This window comes from Carettochelys insculpta, chromosome 8 (genome assembly GCF_033958435.1).
Source record: "Carettochelys insculpta isolate YL-2023 chromosome 8, ASM3395843v1, whole genome shotgun sequence".
NCBI classification, from domain to species: Eukaryota; Metazoa; Chordata; order Testudines; family Carettochelyidae; genus Carettochelys; species Carettochelys insculpta.
In genome coordinates, this window is record NC_134144.1 from 33,790,294 (window position 1) to 33,810,368 (window position 20,075).

The 20,075-nt window shown below is 45.3% G+C and overlaps 1 protein-coding gene across 2 annotated transcripts in view; it reads left to right on the plus strand.

Moving 5' to 3' along the window:
• The first annotated feature begins 791 nt into the window (after positions 1–791).
• Positions 792–20,075, plus strand: part of WIPF1 (WAS/WASL interacting protein family member 1) — an 80,433-nt gene continuing 61,149 nt past the window's right edge. Inside the window, exons 1-2 of one of the 2 annotated variants that reach the window (XM_075001445.1) lie at positions 792–942; positions 1,331–1,507. The gene's annotated coding sequence lies outside the window, so the exon portion shown is untranslated. The remainder of the gene's footprint in view (positions 943–1,330; positions 1,508–20,075) is intronic. The other variant, XM_075001446.1, reaches the window with a different exon arrangement.

The window sequence follows — 20,075 nt, forward strand, 5'->3', positions numbered from 1 at the left end:
GTAAATCAGAGAGCAGAAGGGGCAGGGGAGTCAAGAATTAGATAAAGCCAAGTAGGCAAAAGAGCTGCTACCATGAGCTAAATTCCCATCCTGCTTCAAACCATGTGTTAATGTGTCAAATTTGAATATGAGTTCAGCAGCCTCTTTCCAAACTTGTGAAAACTCCTGTTCGGTAAAACTTGGACTTTCAGGTCATTAACAGAATGGTCCACTCCATAAACCTGTCAGCCAGCATGTTAATTAATCAGGAGTGGCTTTTATGCCCATTAACTCTAAGAGTTTGAAGTCTGTCCAATATACAAAGCACCCGGGCATTGTTGGCACATGATAGCATACATGATGTTAGCTGAGGAACACTAGAAAGTGCCCGTGATTCTGTGAATAACCTGGTTAGGTCCAGTGATGGCATCCCAGAGTAGATATGTGGACAAAGTTGGCGATGGGCCTTGTTGCAAGGAGGAGTTCCAGGCCTGGTGTTCCTGCGGCATAGACTGTGGTTATTTGCATTATGTTGACTGCGTTATGTAGCACGCTGCCTGTGGCTGGACTATTCATCTTTTCGGGGGGCGGGGTGGTTCTGTGATGGGAGAACAAGCGGCTCCGCTGCCAGTCCGGTCTCCCCGGGGATGCCGCTGGCGGGCGGAGAAAACGGAGCTCGCTGCAGAAAGGAGCCGCCCCACTTTCTGCCCCGCGGCCCGCTCCCGCTGGGGACCTGCCCGCCGGCCAGCGGCCTCGCCCCGCTATTGGGCATGTGCGGACACGTCGCACATGCTCACTCGGGCCGGCGGAGTCGGGCCATGTGCGGAAGCGGGGTGGGCTCAGTGGGCAGGTCCCGCTCGGGCTGCTCCGTAAACAGCTCCCCGGGCCGCGATGCGGCGAGCGCGGCTGGCGAGCAGGGCGCTCCCGCCCTCGCCCGGGGCGTAGGGAGCCAGGCGCAGTGCGGTAAGGGAGCGGGGAGCCCCGGAGGGCGGGGGGGGGGGTGAGCCCAGCTGGGGTGGGTGAGGCTGGCAGCGTGGGGAGCCGCTCCCGGGGAAGTACACGCAGCAGCCGGAGGCGGCGTGGGCTGGGGCGTGGCCCGGCCCGGCCGAGAAAGGGAAGCTGCCGGCGGGGCTCGGGGCTTGTGGATTGCAGCCGAGTCCCTGCGGGGTTGCGGTGCTGATCACCGCCCACCTCCCCCGCCCTAGCCTGGATCGCACGCCGCGCAGCAGCCGGCTGGGCTGGCGCTGGCCGGGCTGCCGGACCGGGAACTCTTGTTGTGAGACGGGAGGAGCCCCAGCAGAGCCGCCTGCGCTTACACTGACCCTGATCTTTGCCTCTTTCTCTCTTCCAGACCTGTCTCTAGCCCCTGGATAAGCTCCCCGCATGCTGAAGCTGTTCCCGGTCCTCCCAGCCGGCTCCATAGCCCGTGGGCCCTCTCACTGCTGCCCTGTCCTGCCTTTCCTTTCCTTGTGCTCTGCCTTCTGCGTTCCCCCGGGGTGGGGTGGTAGTTGGTGTGATCCATCCTTTGGTAAGATGTGAGGCCAAATGCTGCCCGGCCCTAAGTAGATATGTCCCAGTTAACCTCAAGATGCCTAGTTCCTGCAAAGTCTCGTGCAGCCACATCAACCTGCAAAAATGGGGAGGGGACAGGTCAAATTAAGCTCCTTCATTTGTGGCCGTCCAACTGCTGCTGTGGAGATGCCTGTCGCTGTAGATTATGAAGATCTTAAATAAAAAGAGAGGTGCCCATCTTATAGAAGGATGTGCAGTTACATGGTATACCCTTGATGATTTTGAATTGGTATTTAGGTTTCCAGAGTTAACATCCCAGGGAGATGAAAGGCATTTGCCTTGCTCAGGGCTATTGTTTCAGGCCTGTTTGCTTTATTGGGTTTGTAGCCTTAAGCAGCAATTACTAAAGTCAATTTATATTCACTTCAGAATCTGCAGTGGGTTTTCCCCCATCAACTTGTCATTGTTTGTGTACAACCGATTGAACCAAAGTTGGGGCAGAATTTAGGTGACCCCTGGTTAGGCTGCCACAACAAGAAACTACTTATCACTCTTCTGAAACAGGTGTGTAGGCTTGATGTGCGAGATTCTGCCATGAGGCTTTGCCAGTATGCTCTCTCCTAAGCTCCTCCTACATCCTTGGCAGAAGCTGCAGGTTTTGGAGATCAGGCATCCCCTAGGGAGCTGAAGGGGCCATGAAACTCCTCTTAATGTTGTCTAGATTAGTGGTTCCCAACCTCTTCACTAGAGTGGGCCCCCAATCCCCCACCCAAACATTCACAGGTGCCAATTCTAGCCACTAGATACAGTTCCTTAAATCAGAAAAAATACTTTTCACATTTAAAAGATGCATACTTGTTTCTGACATCACAACAATTCAATTGCACATCTCATCACAATAAATTACCACAACAGTTTGGACCTACATAGCAACAAATACACTTGACTTACCAAGGGAGATCCCTGGTATTGTTTCATTGACCTCAAAGACTGGATGTCAGGTTGGATTGATGAGTCTCGGTTGTAGGTGCATCTGAAGAAGTGAGTTAACTCACGAAAGCTCATGCTCTAAACTTTTCTGTTAGTCTATAAGGTGCCACAGGACCCTTCGTTGCTGCTACAGATCCAGACTAACGTGGCTACCCGTCTGATACTCAGTTGTAGGTGTCATTCAACACACAGCCTGCTCCACTATTTGGTCTTCCATGAGAGTGAGAAAGCTGCTTCACATGTTTATGTTGTGGCAAAGGGTATCAGAAACCATGTGGCCCCCTCAGAGCTCGGGGTACTCAGTGGCAGGGATTTTCTTAGTGGCGAGGGCCTCCCTGTGCATGCTACATTGAACATCGGTTGCATATGGAGCAGCTGATTAAATACAAGTGAGAACGCCACGGTGTTGACCAGTCATGGCATGAGCTCCATCTGTGCTAACCCCAACACAATTTTCCAGTCAACATTATTCCCAACAGTTCAGCCTATCAAAACTTGCCTCTGCAGTGTTTGTGCATGTGGGTAGTAGCTTGCAAAAAAGAGTTGTAGTTTATCTCCCATTGTGGTCCTACCTGACAAAGATAAGTTGTGCCAGGTGTGTGGTGGTGGCTTTCATACATTGATAGCGCATAGAAGCAACTCTGTTCAACTGTTCCCTCACATTCTCGGCCACTTCCTCAATACTGTACTGAATGGTGGTATTTCATAGTGGGATCAGACTTATTTGTTAGTGTGCTCTCTCCTCAAGCACAGTATTTAGTTGTCTTGGCTACCAGTACTATTAGCTCTTCCCTGTGTGTGTGTGTGTGGCTTTTTTGGTTTGGCTATTGGGCTACTGCATAGGTGGCCTCAATTGCTCTTTTATTGTCACTGTCTGTTACTGTTGTGACAATCTTTGCTTTCCTTGAACTCAGTAAGCTTGTTTTGGAAAGAAAAATGAAGAGGCTTAGACTCATTTGCCATGCTTCTGTGTTAAGTGACAGTGAAGTTTGGCTGGTCTTTAGGCTTTCATTTGCTAACAGCTCATTGGTTGCAGTTCATCTTTGCTGGTGGACCAGGTAAATCCAGTCTAAGTAGTCAGTGTTGTCTTCTCACTTATTGTTTACTTCCATCTCTCTCTGGATTAGATATTCTATTTGTGGATGCTTCACTCTCCTTGTCGGTCTCCTTTCTCTTCGGCAAGCCTGTTTTTGGCCACAGATCCATGTTGAATGTATGGCGCATGCTTGTATGCATCTAACCAGTGTGGTCACTTCATCACACGCAGGTGCCACAACCTAGATTTTCAGACTGCAATTCATTGTAACTTGCAACTTATGTAAAACTTGTATTGTATGACTTTTCTCCCCCTCTCCAACCCCCAGAGGTCTGCAGACCCCAGCTTGGGAACCACAGTCTTAAATAGGCTTTTTTCTTCCTTAAGGAATGGAAGAGTATTGCTGGATTGAGGTAAACAGCCTGTAGGCCTGTCCCTACCCAAACCCTTGTTTAGTCTAACATACACCATGGTTAATATAAAAAGCAAGGGCAGGTTCTCTGTATGTTAACACAACTGGGGAAGCAATATACAAAGTGGAGGAAAGATGGCTGTTCTGATGTTCTCCCACCTGTCTGCCCAGTGGGAACAATAAGAAGGGAAGAGGAACAGACACTGAGTTAGAGGAGAGCTATAGCGAAAAAGAACTAGTTTTAAACAGAAAACGCTTCAGCAAAAGCATGGGTAGGTGTATGTTTATACTCATCGGGTTCACTTTCTGCCAGTCCACATGGTCATTCTTTGTCTGCAGCTGCTGCCGCTTTTTTATCTTGCACATACTTAGGCATGCCTACCCTATATGTGCTACAGCAGTGTTTTTCAACCTATTTGTTAAAGTACCCCTTTTTCCAAAAGTACCCCTGGACTTCGCACAACCCGCAAGGTATTTGTACTACCAGTGGAGAAACATGGTCCTAAGGTAATCTGAGGTCTTAAAACAAGTGTCCTTCAACCTTTCCAGGTTACTGTACCCTCTTCAGAAGCCTGATTTGTTTTGCATACCAGCAGCTTACACATTACGTACAAAAGCACACATCACAGAAGAGTACCACTGATTTTCTATCATATATCAAAGGAATTGAAGAAGTAGAAATATTGTACTTGCCTTACAGCATAAGGCATAGGAAGCAATAGCAACAAGTCATTGTCTGGATGAATTTTTAGATTGTAGATATCTGCTAGCCTATAAGGTGCCACAGAACTTCTTGTTCGTTTTTTTTTTTTAAAGATACAGCCTAACTTGGCTACCCCTCTGATACTTTTAGACTGTACTGACTTTACTAGTGTGTGGGTTTTTTATGTAGCCTGTTGTAAACTAGGTACATGTCTAGATGCAGTACAGAGGTCTTTCTACAGCTTTGCTGGTATAGTTCTGTAGCATAGACATTCCCTACAGGAAGGGAAGCGGCTTTTCTGTTCTCAAGAGGCAGTAGCTAGAGTGATGGCAGAATTATTCCATTGACTTCCTAGTACCTATACCAGAGCTTAGATTGGCTTCTACATCTCTTAGCACATACACAGGTCACCTACATTAGATGTAGACTAGGCCTTTGCCTCTCTTCCCCGCTTGCCTCTTCTGCTTTTGTTATGCTTGATAACTACTTATCGTGGAGTTATCAGGATGTTGGCACAAAGTGTGCCTGTCACTTGCATAGTGCCTGAGTTACCACTTAAAACACTATTGTCCAGACTTTCTTCCAGTCAGTGAAAATACAATGTAGAGAGAATCATTAAGGAAACCTCTCTGGCTTTCTGGGAGCTCCCTGGGGCAGGGTCCATCTCTTTCCCCCACCGTTACCATAGCTAGAATCAACATTGGAATCCATATTTTCTGTCCTGGTGTTGATTAGGACCCCCTGGGGGTCACGCTGACATCCCTTACTCCACGTGGTGGCATGGAGCACCAGAGTGATCTTGCCACATCCACACTGACGCAACAAAATTGAACTTGGGTGGATTGATCAGTGCATCAAACCCACAGTAAGCATAGACATAACCACGGGGTCTGGCACAGTTAGGGCCCTATTTTTGGATTCAGTTGGCCCCTCACCACTACCATAAGTGTCTCATCTCAGTTTTGCCTTTTCAGATGCTCGCAGTCTACATAGTTTTCACAATATTCTGTTTCAAGTTAGCTAATAGCTCAGCAGAATCTTAAACAAAACAGTCAACTAGCACTTTAAAGACTAACTAACTTATTCGGTGTTGAGCTTTTGTGGGACAGGCCCACTTTGGATCAAGATCTGACGAAGTGGGCCTGTCCTGCGAAAGCTCATCACCTAAAATTATTTTGTTTAGCCTTTAAAGTGCTAGTTGACTGCCTTTTTTTGTTTTTTGTTTTTTGTTTTGATGGAATACAGACTAACACGACTACCTGTCTCACTATTCAGCAGACTTTTGTCTTTCAAATTTTTTTTGGTAATAAGGTGTACCCCAGCATTAATACTTTGGTTCAGTATCTACTGTTCCATCTGCCTTGAAATGGTGACTACAAACACTTAGATTATCTCATTGCACTCCTGTATTTTATAACTTCAGTGTCCTCTACTGAAAGCAGCAGATATCCCTATGCCTGCTGTAGGAGTAAAACCTGAAGGGACTATTCTCCCTTTCGCACCCCAGATGTACATGCACAAGGCTCCTGTAACTCCAGCTGGACTCTAGTCCTCTCACTTAGTGTGGACCTAAAGAAAGTTTGAACTGTGTTGGGAGAGATGCTTTACCTGGAGCAGCTGTGTGCTCTTCCTTCCTCTTTCTTGTATCCTCAGCCTCAAGTGAGACAAGAATAAGACCTCAAATGTAAGACACTAAAGGCCAATGACACATGGATATTATCCTAGCCCCTTTGTGTAGGAGGCAGACTTCAACATCCCTCCTTTATGGTCCCTTACCAATGTGTCGTGGAAGTTCTTGCCAAGCTTTTGTGAAAGCAGCAGAGTATATTTTGGTTGGGGGCATAGTAGTAGCCCAGTGACCATAATCTGTAAGCCTCCTTTAGGAGCAAAGCTATCCCTTTTTTTTTTTTTATAGGAGCATATGCTATCTCCAAGTATAGTGATGTCCTTGCATTGCAACTAAAAACTTACTTCAGTCTTGATTACATTGAATATCTGGACTTGGAATTACTGTGTGTTTAGAAACTTATCTAAAGTTCTTGTGACCAGTATAATGTGTATCCAAAGCTTGACGTGGCCTGCTGCCAAATGGGCTTCCATTTTGATTAAAGTTGTTCTCTCCATTAATTTCTCTAGTCTTATTTAACTTGACACCCCAGCACTAATTTAGACACTTCATTCCTGCATGTTTTAATTCTTAAAGCACTGGATCAGGTGCAACGTGTGTAAAGGGGGGGATTTGTTTGCACCTTGATTCAAAACTGCAAATGAGCATTGCTTTTAGAAATTGCAAACGGTCCCTTATTTCAGATGGGATGGGAGATGAGAATATTAAAATTGGCCTTGAAGATGCATATTATATTGCTTTAAGCGCAAAGCAGTGTGTTTGCCCTTACTGTTTTTTCTCTTCTAAGATTATCATGGATGATCTGTCAATCAACCGTGCAAGCTACTAACTTGTACCAGATCCCAAATAGTCCAGGGAAATGCATTATAAAGAACCTATCTTAATGAATTCGTCTAGAATGCTGCTTTGTGCTACGCATTGAGGTGGGGGGGGGGGTGGTTTTTCTGCAGCAGCCGTTCCTTTTGTAATATTGGTGATGCTTTGAGCTGTAATGGTTCTACATAGACTGAACACAGGATACGGTGTGGGCTGTGGCATGATACATTCAGCATGTGAAAGCTGCAGAACTGCTGCAAGAAAGCAGCAGTAAATTTCTTTTGTGTGGAATTAACAAAGTACTGAATAGTTCTTACATATTTTCTACATCTAGACACCTTTTTTCCAAGAGCACTGCAATGAAATCGGGGGCCACACATTCCAGTGTTAAGGATTGTCTGAGTAGCATTTAAAGCTAATGAGACAATTGTCTAATTAGCCAATCTAGTAGTTAGGGCTACAGCTCCACTGTCTTCCCTAACTCAAAGTACCTTGTGTAATCACCTTGAGTTTAGTGCTGTCCAAATGGCACCAAAATTCAAAAATGCACTTATTTTGAGGCTTAGGCTACTTCTTGGGCAATGAGGGGTAGCAGAAACGGAATGCTGCGCTCAAAAGAGGTGCAGCATTGCTATTTCGGGATACAAATGTATCCTCAAATAACAATAGTATAGCTATAGCCTAACAGAACAAAAACTTGTGTTCTGTGGAAACTGAGCACTTGAGCAGCCACCAGGAGAGAGTCCAATGATGCCCAGCTGACTAGCAGAGCACACAGAGCAAGGCACATCCACCCACTTCTGTGCACATAATAAAACTCATTCTGCACATGGATGAAGAAATGTAGACTCAACAGCCGTGTTTCCTCTTAAATAAGAGAGGCACCTCAAAAGGATGCTACAGTGCATTTGACATGGGATTTTTGCAAGATGAGGAAACTAAAGGCTTGAGATGAATAACATACAAAGGCTGAAAGAGCTGCTCTCTGAGGACCCAGTCCAGCTCCTGCTGACTTTGGTGGTTGTCAGAATGTATCTGGTTAAAAAGGAGGGGTACTGCAGGTGCAGATTAAAGCAAATCAGAGATTGTTTCCAGTATATCTCCTACTAAGGCTTGGCAAAACAGTTTACTCAACTTCATTAAACACCTTGACCTTCCTGTTTTGTAAACTGTCACATTGTGGTGCCTGTCCAGGATATATTTGTGCATTTTGGTTCTAACTAAATCCAAACAGGTTCTGTAAAACTCCTAACTTTGTAGCTAATTCATCTTCATGATATAAAAACAAAGCTGTTGATATGCTTGCTTTCTTGACTCTTCCTTAATAGCATGTATACAATATCCTGTGTCCTCTTACAGTTTGTCCTTTGAAGACTGCCCATTCTGTAAACAATTATTACAACTTTGTTTTCATTAGTGCAAACTTTAATGAACCTCCAGCCAGAGAGTACAGGATGCTCTCTGCTGTAGAGAAGAGACTAAATAGCCAATTGCATGGTAGGCCCAGGTGCCTCTCATAGCATTTTTTTTTTTTTTCTGGCTTCAAATGTCACATGAGCGTACTGCTCTAGTTATATTTTTCTTGAGGGGTAGGTCTTTCTTCCCTCTCATGGAATATTTTTGGAGACCTTTTTAAAGGTGTGAGGTTGAGAACCCCCTGGAGAGCAAAGTGTACTGACAGTGTAGGTACAATGGTAGGAGCAGCAGAGAAGGCTTATTCATGACAGAATTTCATCTGTGAACAAAAGTGCTTTTTCCCAATGGGAGGGAGAGGACACACCAGCCAAGTATGGGGGTGGCAGCGCTTGGCAGGGAGACATGACTTCACATATAACTCCCATCTCAACCCCCTCCCTACCCCATGTTACCTGGTGGAAGGCGGGGCTGGGGCTGGGACAGTAGCCAGTGGAGCTGCTAGCTATTCTGCTCCTTTTCCCACTGCCCTTCTGAGCAGGAACACAACTCCAGTCCTACCACTTCCCCTCCACAGAGCTCTCACGTGTACAGGGCCGGGGGAGTGGGGCTGGCAGCTCCCCAGACCCTGTACCAAGAGACATGGCAGGCAGTGGAGGGGCTGGAGCTGGCCAGCAGAGTCCAGTATGCCACACTAGCAACTATGGACAAAATATCAAGTGAAAATAAAATCATGGGCCTGCAAGGGTGTGTAGCCTGTTCATGTTGTTTGTATAATCTGTCTGCGCCTTAAAAACAGCATGGTAATAAACAGCTTCTGGTTCACCATGGGCCGGGGGGGGGGCTTATTTTTAGCCAGTCTGCACACTGGACTGTACTGGCCCACTTGAACCACTGCCAGGAGTTGGGGCACTTCGAGTCTTGAGAGAGAAGTAAAACTTAGGTACCTTTTCAGTCTGGGGCTCCCTGCTGAATCTGCTGGTAGGGGGCCCAGCTGGGGGGGGGTGGTGGGGAAATGGCCAGTAACCACTGGATGAAGAGCCCCTGACTGCTTCTGGAATTGATTCTATTTATAAAAGTGCAGCAGCCAACATGTGGGGACATCTGCAGTCCTAAAAACATGTCACTGCTAGAACACCCAGGCATTCTTGAATTTGCATAATTGTGTAGAGTAATGTCCCACACAAAAGCAATGTCTGTCCTTGGTGGCAGATGCCATGCGGACTTACAAACACAACCCATGTCTCTAAATAGTTGAGATGCTTAACTAGAGAGCACTTCAATGAGGATGGGAGAGGGAGGCTGAGGCACTGTGAGGTGAGATGTGTTACATTTGGAAAATCAGGTTTTGTGAAGGCAATCTAGGTCTCTGGCTTCCCAGGCTAAGTGCTCTGTTCACTAAACGCCTCAGCATAACACTGTCACTGCCTGCTACTCACCTTCTTATAAATCTGAACAACTAGGATTGTTGTAAGGTGGTGGGGAAGCCTTTTGTTCCACTTTAATGCTCTTATTTTGGTTAATCATCTGTCATGCTCTGTCTTGTAAAATGTTTCCAGAAGTCATCCAAAGAAGCAGAGTGTAAAACTCATTTAAAAATAACTTCCCAGAAATCTTTAACGTAAAAATTGTTTAGAAGCAAACAGCTGCGTATTCAAAGAAACCACTTGGGAATTAAGCATGCATGGTTAACTGTGTCTGTTTCAAATTCCTATTGCTGTGAATAAGCGCTCATTCAGCTCTTTGGTTATAAGTTATGCTGAATCATATCAAGAAGAGAAAAAGCGAATCATAGACACACTTCAGCTTAGTGTTTAAAATCTGTTGCTTTTGTTTCAGAAGCTATTTTTTTAAGTGGTGAGGGAGGATACTACTTGTTGCATTGGCAAAATTTGCCTAGAACATAAGTTGGGCAGGTCATCTAATTGCTAGCATCTGTGAAGCTGTACTGGGGTTACATAAGCAGAGCTAAAAAGTCAGTAAAACCTTGCTTTGTTCAGATTTGTCCATTCTATACTCCATAATAAGAGTGTGGCTTTGTGACTAACTGGATAATAGAATATTAAGAGGGCAAAAGTAAGGGCTGACAGCTGTGAAATCCTTTCACAAATACAATATAATTTTATTGTCACTACAAGTACTAAAACTTAAGCAATGTGTACTGTAGTGCCCTGTTGAAAGAGGGGTTTTGTGGCTGCAGCTGAGTCTGCCAAATAAATAGAGCTGAATTGTCTGGATAAGCTTTCATGGAAGGTAAGCGTGGCCCCAAAGCCAGTCTGCAGTGGCAGTGATAGGCTCGAGGCTTGTGCTCATAAATGTCACAGATTACGTGCTCAGTGGTTGAATACAGCAAGCAGAACCATCTTTTAGGAAAGATGAGACCCAAAATAGGACAACATGTACAGTCGAAATCCTTGACTGGAGCGAAACCCTTCTGTGTAGGAGATGATCTGCGGCTCCATGATCCAAGCTGATTTCAGGTTCCAATGTTCAGTCTTCAATGCATCAAAAACTTTACCAACATCAGCCACTAACTATTAATACCTCAGGGAACACTGTCACTTGAAATACTTTCCTTTTTTTTAATGAGGCAAAATTTAGTTCTAGATCATGTCCTTTGTCTCCCTGCTGACTTGTTACCATCCAGCTGGAAAGTGTGATTGTTGAGGGGTTCCCCCCTGCCCTTTGCTGGCTAACAGATTCGCACAGCCAGAGGAAACCAAGGAAATAACTGTGTGCAAAGTGCTGTCAAACAAAACAGACAACCTGGAAAATGTGTGTGGGTATGTGTTTTCTTTTGGTAATACCCCTCTTAGGTGTTCATTGTAACAATTGAAGGTGAAAGGATTTCAGACAAAGGGGACCTTGGGTCCTGCACTATACCTTTAGAACTGTGCTCTGGCTTCACACTCAGACCACTGAATCTTGAGCCTCATAAAGCCCTATAAAACCAGCAGATTCAACCCTCTGAAATTTTCCCCACCTAGGGGAATCCTCTGGGTAAGCACAGAGCCTTTTGATGGCTCCTGTACTACTGCCCTCCACTTGCTGATGAAGGGTGTATGGGTGGGCGGGGTGGCATGTGGTTGGAAGGTTCTTGAACCCAGGCAATGCACAGCTGCTAGAATGGGCCTTTCAGACTCCTGCCAAGCTGAATATAAATTAGAGCAGCTTTTTGTCCACTTCTGGTCTTGTACTCAGTGAAATGTACAGGAGCTGAAAATTTGAGATAGGGGCTTGGCACCCATAACCTGTTTTCCTGAATTCAGCTGGTGATACTACTTCAGCTCCCATGAGAGAGGAGCACAGTTCTTTCAAAGCCATAGCTGTGTAGCTTCTTACAGGAACATCCCATGAGACCTGGAAGAACCGTCCTTTTTATGCATAACCCAACCTGAAGTGCAGCAGGTTTCCTATCTGGTGTCTGGTCTCTTGTAATAGAGAGGTGAGACAGAAGAATGACCCTCTTCCTCTCCCTTTTCTGAAAAGACCCAATCCACAGCTGAGATGCTTCGAGGGGGGGAAAAACAGTAAGTCTGCTGCAAACGTATTTTCTAACCAAATGTAATGGTGTGACCAGCATTTGACCAGTATAATTAAATACGGGGCTTGTATCACTTATAAATGTTAACTAATCCTCCCAACTGGACAATTGTGATCGCTATCTTTTTGGCATTTTGACAGCCACATTGCACAAGCAGCATACACTATGTGATTTCTTTACTTTTCTGAGCACTTGATTTCACAATCAGAATGTTCTCATGCAGTTGTTTGGATGTGTTTTTTCAAGCCAAACTGAAAACAGTTGTGGGAAAAAATACTGAGTCTCCCCTTTGGATCTGTGAGCTTCTGCCAGTTGAGTTAACTGACAACAGTAGTAGGTTATTATCCTGTATCCAGACAGCCACTTAAAAGAGATTAGGAAAAAAGTAGTCAATGGGTTTCACAGTCTCATCTGCTATCAGCAATGCAGGGATTCTGGGCTCTGAGAAGGGAGGTATCTAGTAATTACCCTTCTCTCAAACTCTGCTCCATGTCCTACTTTCTTCCACTTCAGATCCTCACCCTTCTGCATTCCAGCTTCCTCTTCCTGTTCCTCACTGCTTGGGGGTACCAGCCAGGGAAGCTTTGAAGCCTGGGGGAGTCTCCATGCTTTCACTTGCTGTTCCCAGCACCCCTGATAACTGCATGGGACAATGTCCCTGCGGTCCTGGGCTGGAGCATGGTCTGTGGTAACTCAGGATTTAGTATGCAAACTCTGACTAGTGTTTACTGAGCATAACTTGGTCAAACTTTGGGCCGATTCATCAGGAATGTGTGTTTACCATCCCTGTGCGTTAGGGAGACTTGTTCCTGTCAAATTTCAAGCTGTCTCCTAGCACTAAAATGCTCCTATCTCAGTGAAATAATGCTGAGAGTATTGTAACACCAGCTAAACCATGGTGTTTTCCTCGGGATGAGAGAGAGAAAATGGCTGAACCACTTTGGATGACCTATTGATTTTTTGTTTGTTTGTTTTAAATTGTCCTCAAGCAGATACCGCTGTGTAAAAGTTCAACCCATGTGATAGTTTGTTATAAGCAACTCAAAGTGAGATCTTACAGTGGGAAGCATCGGGTGACCTTAATCATATGTATCATTACCTGTACTACCTATTAGAACACCTTTAGCATGACCTGGAACCATGGAGCTGGAGAAATAGCTGCTCTGTAACTCCATGTTTTTATTGGTTACATCCATGTTCTCTTCCTGTAGCTTCTTAGCTCACTTGTTACAGCCTGCTCAAGCCCTGTGGGGCAGAGGCACCCCTGGTAAAATAGGGCTCTGAAGAGAACTGGAAGCTCACTATAAGTAGAGCAGTGGGGCTCTTGCCATCACCACCACTGTCCCCAAGGCCCCACCTCAACTTGTTCCCTGCTCACTCCTTTCTGCCTCTCCCCCTAAAGACAAGGGAAAAGTGGAGGGCCCTGGACACTTCCCTTCCCTACACCCTCCCCTTGTGCTGGCACCCCTGCTCTGGTCCGAAGTGGGAGCTATGGTAATTAAATAGTAACACCCTGGAGAAGTAAATGTGTTTTGATCTTCCAGGTAGTGCAATCACAGGGGAGGAGGTGGGGAAAAAGTATGCCAAAAGTTACTTCAGTAAAAGTACAGGTGCTTGGGGAGGGGGGGGGAGGGTACTTAAGTACACTAGTGTCCCTCTGGAAAGCTGCTTGAGTAAAAGCATGCACACGTCACATCTAGATTGTACTCAAGTATCCAGAAGTGAAAGCAGCTGCACTTCTACTCTTGTTTGTATACTTTTTCCGTTTCCCCCCAGAAGGCCTCAGAGGGAGTGCACATCAGAATCTGGTCTAGAACTCTCTAGCTTCTAGTCCTGCACTCAGAACCCCTAAGCCCCTTTTTGTTTGGTCTCAGAATGTTAATTTATTGGCTAAAACAAACATGCAGATGTGCCTAACTATTGCTCAGACCGTATTAAACACTGTACAGCTTCAGAGGAAACCATGCACCTCCTAGCAGGTTGCTGCTATAAGCAGCAGCAACAAACTACGTTGAAATGGCTCTCTTGAAGACCCTACTTCTATGTTAAGTCAAAACTTTGTCCTGAACAGGTCACTCTGCAAAGGGTGGAAAACAGAGATTCTTTTGTTTCACAGTAGAACTCATTGCAGAAGTTCTGTGGATGGGCCCAGCTGATGTTTTAGTTGTATGACAACATGCTCTCCTATGTAGAGCAGAGTTCAGAGTCGCTTTTCATGTGGGAGAGAATGTGATCCCTCCAGGAGCTGCAAGAATGAGCTCTGAAGAGTTGGTTTAGTTAGCCATTTGCTAAAAGTGGGACCAGTGCGATAGAAATAAGTAAAGGGAAGAAAACAAAAGGTATCTTTGAGGCTTCAAGAAGGATATGGAGGAATCCTAAAAAAAGAAGTGCTTTGAAACAGGGAATGTATTATTTTTAGTGTCTCAAATTCCCCAATGTAGTGAATTTCAAAGTGGAAAAATTACAAGACCATGTGCATCTTTGTATCCCTGAGACACCTAAAGTAGATAAAATAGGGTCAGAACAATAACTAACTAGAAGTGTTTTGCTTAACAAGTAGAGCCATCCCACCACTCTCAAGCAGAATGCTGCCTGATCTGGGCCTGTGAGATCTGACATAGCTTCCCCTTCACTAGTGTGTCCTGAATGCGAGAGTCTGAGTATTCGGACAAACGTGAAGAGGAAGACAGACTAACCCACTGGGGAGGGGTGGGGGGACTAGAATGAAGTGCTCTGTGACTGGTGAACAGCACAAGATGGCTGGTAAAGGTCCTCTTTTATTAATTTAAATGAGAGGAAGCATGGTAGAACAGCCGTGATCTCACAAGCACGTTGCAGGGGGAAAGCTGCTGCTGAGAGTCAGTATGAAGGCACATCAAAGCCCCACCTAAATATTGTAGGCAAATTCACAGTATCATAAATCCTCCTCTTACGAGCGGCACTGGTGACTTCAATTGATTTCAGGAATGGCACAAAATAAAATCAGTATTAAACTGAAGCATCTTGTCCTGTGGCTAAGGATCTCCTTTTAGTGTCAGGGATGTGGCTGATTAGAGACCAGACATTATGGTGGTGATACTCTACTTCAATAATGTAGCACCTTACAACTTCAGAGCACTATGCAAACACAAACTGGTACTGGTTTTGCATCCATTTCAGACAGACCCTCCACTGTGAGGCATGAAGGGAGGCGACTGCAAGCAAAATGGGGAGGGAAAGCCCTGAAAGACAGCAGAGGCAAAAAACAAACACACCAATGCTTCTGTAATCCCCTGACGATGACCGACCTCCACACATACACAAGCTGTGGATGCTCCCAAATGCCTGTTAGGGGGGCAGGGGGTGCTGGCTTCTGCGAAGGAGAACTCGTTCCATGCAGCATGGTTCTCCTCTGAAACTGGCCGGTGCGTGTAGGACAACATTGAATGCTGGTAGGTGTGACACTAAATCCTGTTCCCCTCTTTTCCTTCCCATGGAGGCTGACTGCCCTTGCCAATCCATTGGCTTGGAGGCTCTTTCCTTTGGGGGGGGGGGGGTGGTCAACATGTAGATTTCTCCCCTCCTGGGGAGCCTGCTTGCTACTACACCCTTCAGTAGAAAGAGCATATTACTCCCTGCGTGTCCAGCCAACTCTGTTGGCTGATGTATTGGAGGATTGTGGCCCTGCCCCTGGGGCCAAGCCTGGTCAGGAACTATACACCGCTATTGTACAGCATGAAAGGGGAGGACCCTTTGTGCTTTCCCCTCACCTTCATGCCTCAGGCAACCACTGTAAATCCTGTCTGCTATGCTTTGCCTTTAGCAGATATGATCTGGTCCCATCTGTGTCTCTTAAATTCTTTGGGAACAACAGAGCATGTAATCATTGGCTTTTTTTTTTTTTTTTTGGCCCCACCTCCTGAAGAGATGGGCAGAATGCATCCGTGGGTTTCCCCCAAAATTGTGCACCAGGCATGGAGTTCTGAGAAAGTGGACTATGCTGGGAGAGGCAGCTTTTCCTTATGGCTTTGGTTCAATCCTCTAGCCTTTCTGCATGTTATATTCCCCTGGAATTCCCCCTGACCTCCATGCATGCAGCTACTGGAGGGGCAGGTCCTTCATTTCTTGACCCTCTGTGCCATTGGAGTCTTAAGTTTAAAATACATCTGTGCTGATTCCCAGGAGTTTGTGTTGCTAAGGGCTTCTGTATGGCACATCATCTGCTATAAAACATGGGGGCTTTTGTTGCTGAAAATAGCTACACGGGTTTGGGAGCATCAGACCCAAATAAGCACACTCACTTCAAAACATGGATTCACAAGGGCAATTCCCTGTACAAGTTTTCAAAACTGGACTTTTGCTTAATAGGGAGAATAGCAAATGTCCAAAATTACCTACTTCAAAGAGTAAGTAGGCTTGGCAGAATGCAGTGTTACTTTTTGTGAACTCAGCAGTTAATATGGATTAACACACTCTTCAGTGTGGTAATAGGATGCCTGTTCCCTGGGGTACTAGGGCTGCCAGATCCTTGCAGGTACAACATGTAAGAGAGGCTGCAGTCCTGGTGAGGCAGAGCTAACTACTCCCAGCTGGTGGATGAGTAGGGCCATGGCAGCAGAGCTGCAAAAGGCTCCCAGCTTGGCCTCAGGGCTGAGAGACTGCATCCCCTGTGGGTGCATTGCATGGGAGGGCTGCACTCAACGCTGGCTGTGAATGAATTAGTGCTGCATGTCCAATGACAGTGGTTGGTCAATAATGCTAACTTAAATTGAATCCTGCCAAGTCTGTGTGTAACCCTGAGCAGATACAAATATCCTGACAGCTCGTTTGGCTCAGTCCTCTGCTGGTACTAACAGGAAAATGGATAAAAGTGACATTATAATCTCCTGTAGCAACCTACATTGTAGAGGAGAGGGGAGGTTTACAGCTATCCCCTGGCTGATAGTCTAGTCCCAGTGCTCTGGGTTTACTTCCCTGAAGGCTGTACTGTACTTGTAATTCAAAATTAAGATGAGTTTTGGTAATTGGATTGTACACTTTTTTACTCTAAGCAATAACGTAACAGAAGGCTTCAGACAGCCTAGCTTCAAAATATACAGCGACAAGGCTCCTTGCTGCTCTCCGATAACATTGTTAGAGCACATATGGACTTACGCACTAACTCAATTCTTCCCTTTTCCACTGAGGACCTTTTACTATTTAGTTTTTCATCTTAAGTAATCAGATACTTAGTGCCTTTTATGTTCAGCTGCTTTCTTCCATGGAACTCCTGCTGACTATGCTGTTGCCCAATTGGTTGAAGCCAGAACACCAGATGGCTGCTTTATCTTTCAGTTGTAGCTGCATTTTAAAGGGCTTCTCTTGCTTGCCAAATTCAGTGTGAGTCCCAGTGTGTCCAGCCCTCTATGCCACCTGTCCATTGTGGGTAACTTTCTTTCAGATGACTATTTAGAAAGTAATACTCCACCCACTTTCTGTTAAGATAGGATGGTCCTCAAAGCTTTTCAAGTTTAATTCACTGAAAATTGGTTGAGGAGGTCAGTTTAGAGCTGCGCATTGATAAGGGGCAATAAGCTTTTCTGGTCTAGATTAGTAGTTTGAATCTCTGCCAGGCTGGCCCGAACAGAACACCATTGCCTTGTCAAAGCTTCTTGGATGGTACATGAAATGACAAGGTGGATAAGCTCACTTCTCTCTTTCTTCAATCAAACAGACATTGGTCTAATGATTGGAGAGGTAGCTGTTTCGTGTGTATCTTTGAAAACAACAAAAAGTCCTACATGTCAGGAATGGTAATGTACAGAAACCTGCGGGAGAGCACGTCGGTCTCCCTGGACACACTCTGTAACAGATTTGGAAGTAGCAGTCCTAAAACAAAAACATTTCAAAAATCAAATGGGGAGAGAAGTCTCTGAGCTGCAATTTATTTACAAATTTGACTCCATCAACCAAGGATTAAACAGAGACTGGGAGTGGCTCACACCTTACAAAAGGAGCTTCTCTGCCCTAGTTGTTAACATCTCCACATTAGACTGACAATGGGCCATATCCCCTGTCTTATCTGACTTGTTTTTCCCTCTTTTCATAATGGGCCTTTTCCACCCTGACTGAATAGACCTTGTCAGCTCTGTCCCTCCCTTTTACTAAGACCCCTCTTAAATACCCCTCTGAAACCCACCCCCACTCATGCATCTGAAGCGGGTCTTTGCCCACGAAAGCTTATGTTCTGAAATATCTGTTAGCCTACATGGTGCCACAGGGCTTCTTGTTTTCACTGGTCCAATGAGTGAGCTGTCTGAGGTCTATTTCCTGTGAGAGGAATGTCTGTGCCAGAAGAGATGCTAGCTGGCTTCCACATTGAAAGTATGAGGTGGTCAAGGCCTGAATCGGTATAAGCCTAAACTGCTCCCTCGGCGCAAGCTAGAGGCCTTTCAGGACAAAGCAGGTTCACACTGATCATGGTGATCTGAGGAATCTTGTATAGATGCTGCCTATGTTATATCCCAAGGGTAATGTTGAGTGGAATTTCAGTGACCCAGGCCCTGTGCCTGCTCTCTCTAGATAAAATGGAGCTCCTCAGTCTTCAAGGCTAAGTGATAAGAATTTTTAAAAAGCTACTGGAAACGATTGTGATTGTGTGTTCTTCACTCCGCCCAAACTCCCATTTTGTGAAACTGCTGGTAATTTTGTTAGAGGAGCAGAGGATGCATCTGTAACTCAGAGGTGCAAACCACTACTTCATTAGCAGCCTCTCACACTGAGATTGAGTTTTATGTAGATGAGGTATCCAACTGCTGTGGAATAGAACAAAAGTTTAAAAAAAAAAAAAAAAAAAAACCCTAAAATAGTTATACAATAAACCCTTGAGTTACGCAGGGGTTGTGTCCCCATGTAACTGGAATTCTTGTGCAAGTCGAGGGGGTACGGGAACCAGACAGCAGTCTGGTTCCCGGCTCCCTGGGCTTGCAAGAGCTGGGAAACTGACCAGCCCAGCAGGACCGGTCTTTATCCTGGCTCTGAGAGCAGCAGAGAAGCAGGGAGCAGCCTAGTTCCCATCTCCTGGCTGCTTGCTTCACTTGCTGCTGGCGCCTGATTAACACAGCTGCGTGGAAGGTAGCTTGGAGGAACTCTCTGCTGCCCTCTTTAAGGGGGATGGGGAGGGCAGTATGGTAGGACTACCCTGTCGCATTCCCCTTTTGGGTTCTAGAATGACTACAGTGGCCGAGGATAAATCAGAGCTTATTTAAGAATTTTAAGATTTGTCCTTGGCACGGCAATGTTGACATTTTGATTATATTTCTTAGGTTTCTGTAGTCTGAGCTCTGAGGCTTCCTATTTAATTCTGATCTCTTCTGAGAGCCATTGCATCATGTTTTTTGTTTTTAGCCTGAGTAAAGAGACTACTTTTGTCATAGGAAACCATGAAGGAAAGCAAAATGAAACAAGTTACTCACATTTTACATGCTACTTCCTGTATGGAACAGATTATTTTAAAGACATCAATTTATGATTTAGAAAGCGGGGTTGTACATCGTGCATGATCTTTAATGATTTTCTGATTTATTTTTAACTGAAATGTGCTGTGAACTGGAATCTGAATTTAATAATACTTTAACTAGAAATGACTGAATGCCGCAAGAACTGAGTTAATATTTGAAGCTGTCACACAGTCAAACTAGAAATAATGCTCAAATTATAAATTGTCCTCTTCGGAACAGTTTAGCTAAGGATGTGATAGATTCCCTGTCACAAGATTTAGGGACTTGAGAGCTGGATGTATCTGTCTAACTCAACCAGTAGTTATAAGATTGAAACTGAAATTAACTGGTAAAAATTGGGGTGGTGGGGTTCTCAGTGGTTTAAGCATTGGCCTGCTAAACGCAGGTTGTGAACTCAATCTATGAGGGGACATTTAGGGATCTGTCACAAAGGGGGTGGTTTGTTTTTGTTTTTTTTTTTAAATGGTGCTTGGCCCTGCCAAGGGGGCAGAGGACTGGGCTCCATGTCCTCCCCCCTAGGTCCCTTCCAGTTGCATGAGATGTATATCTCCACTTATTTATGAAA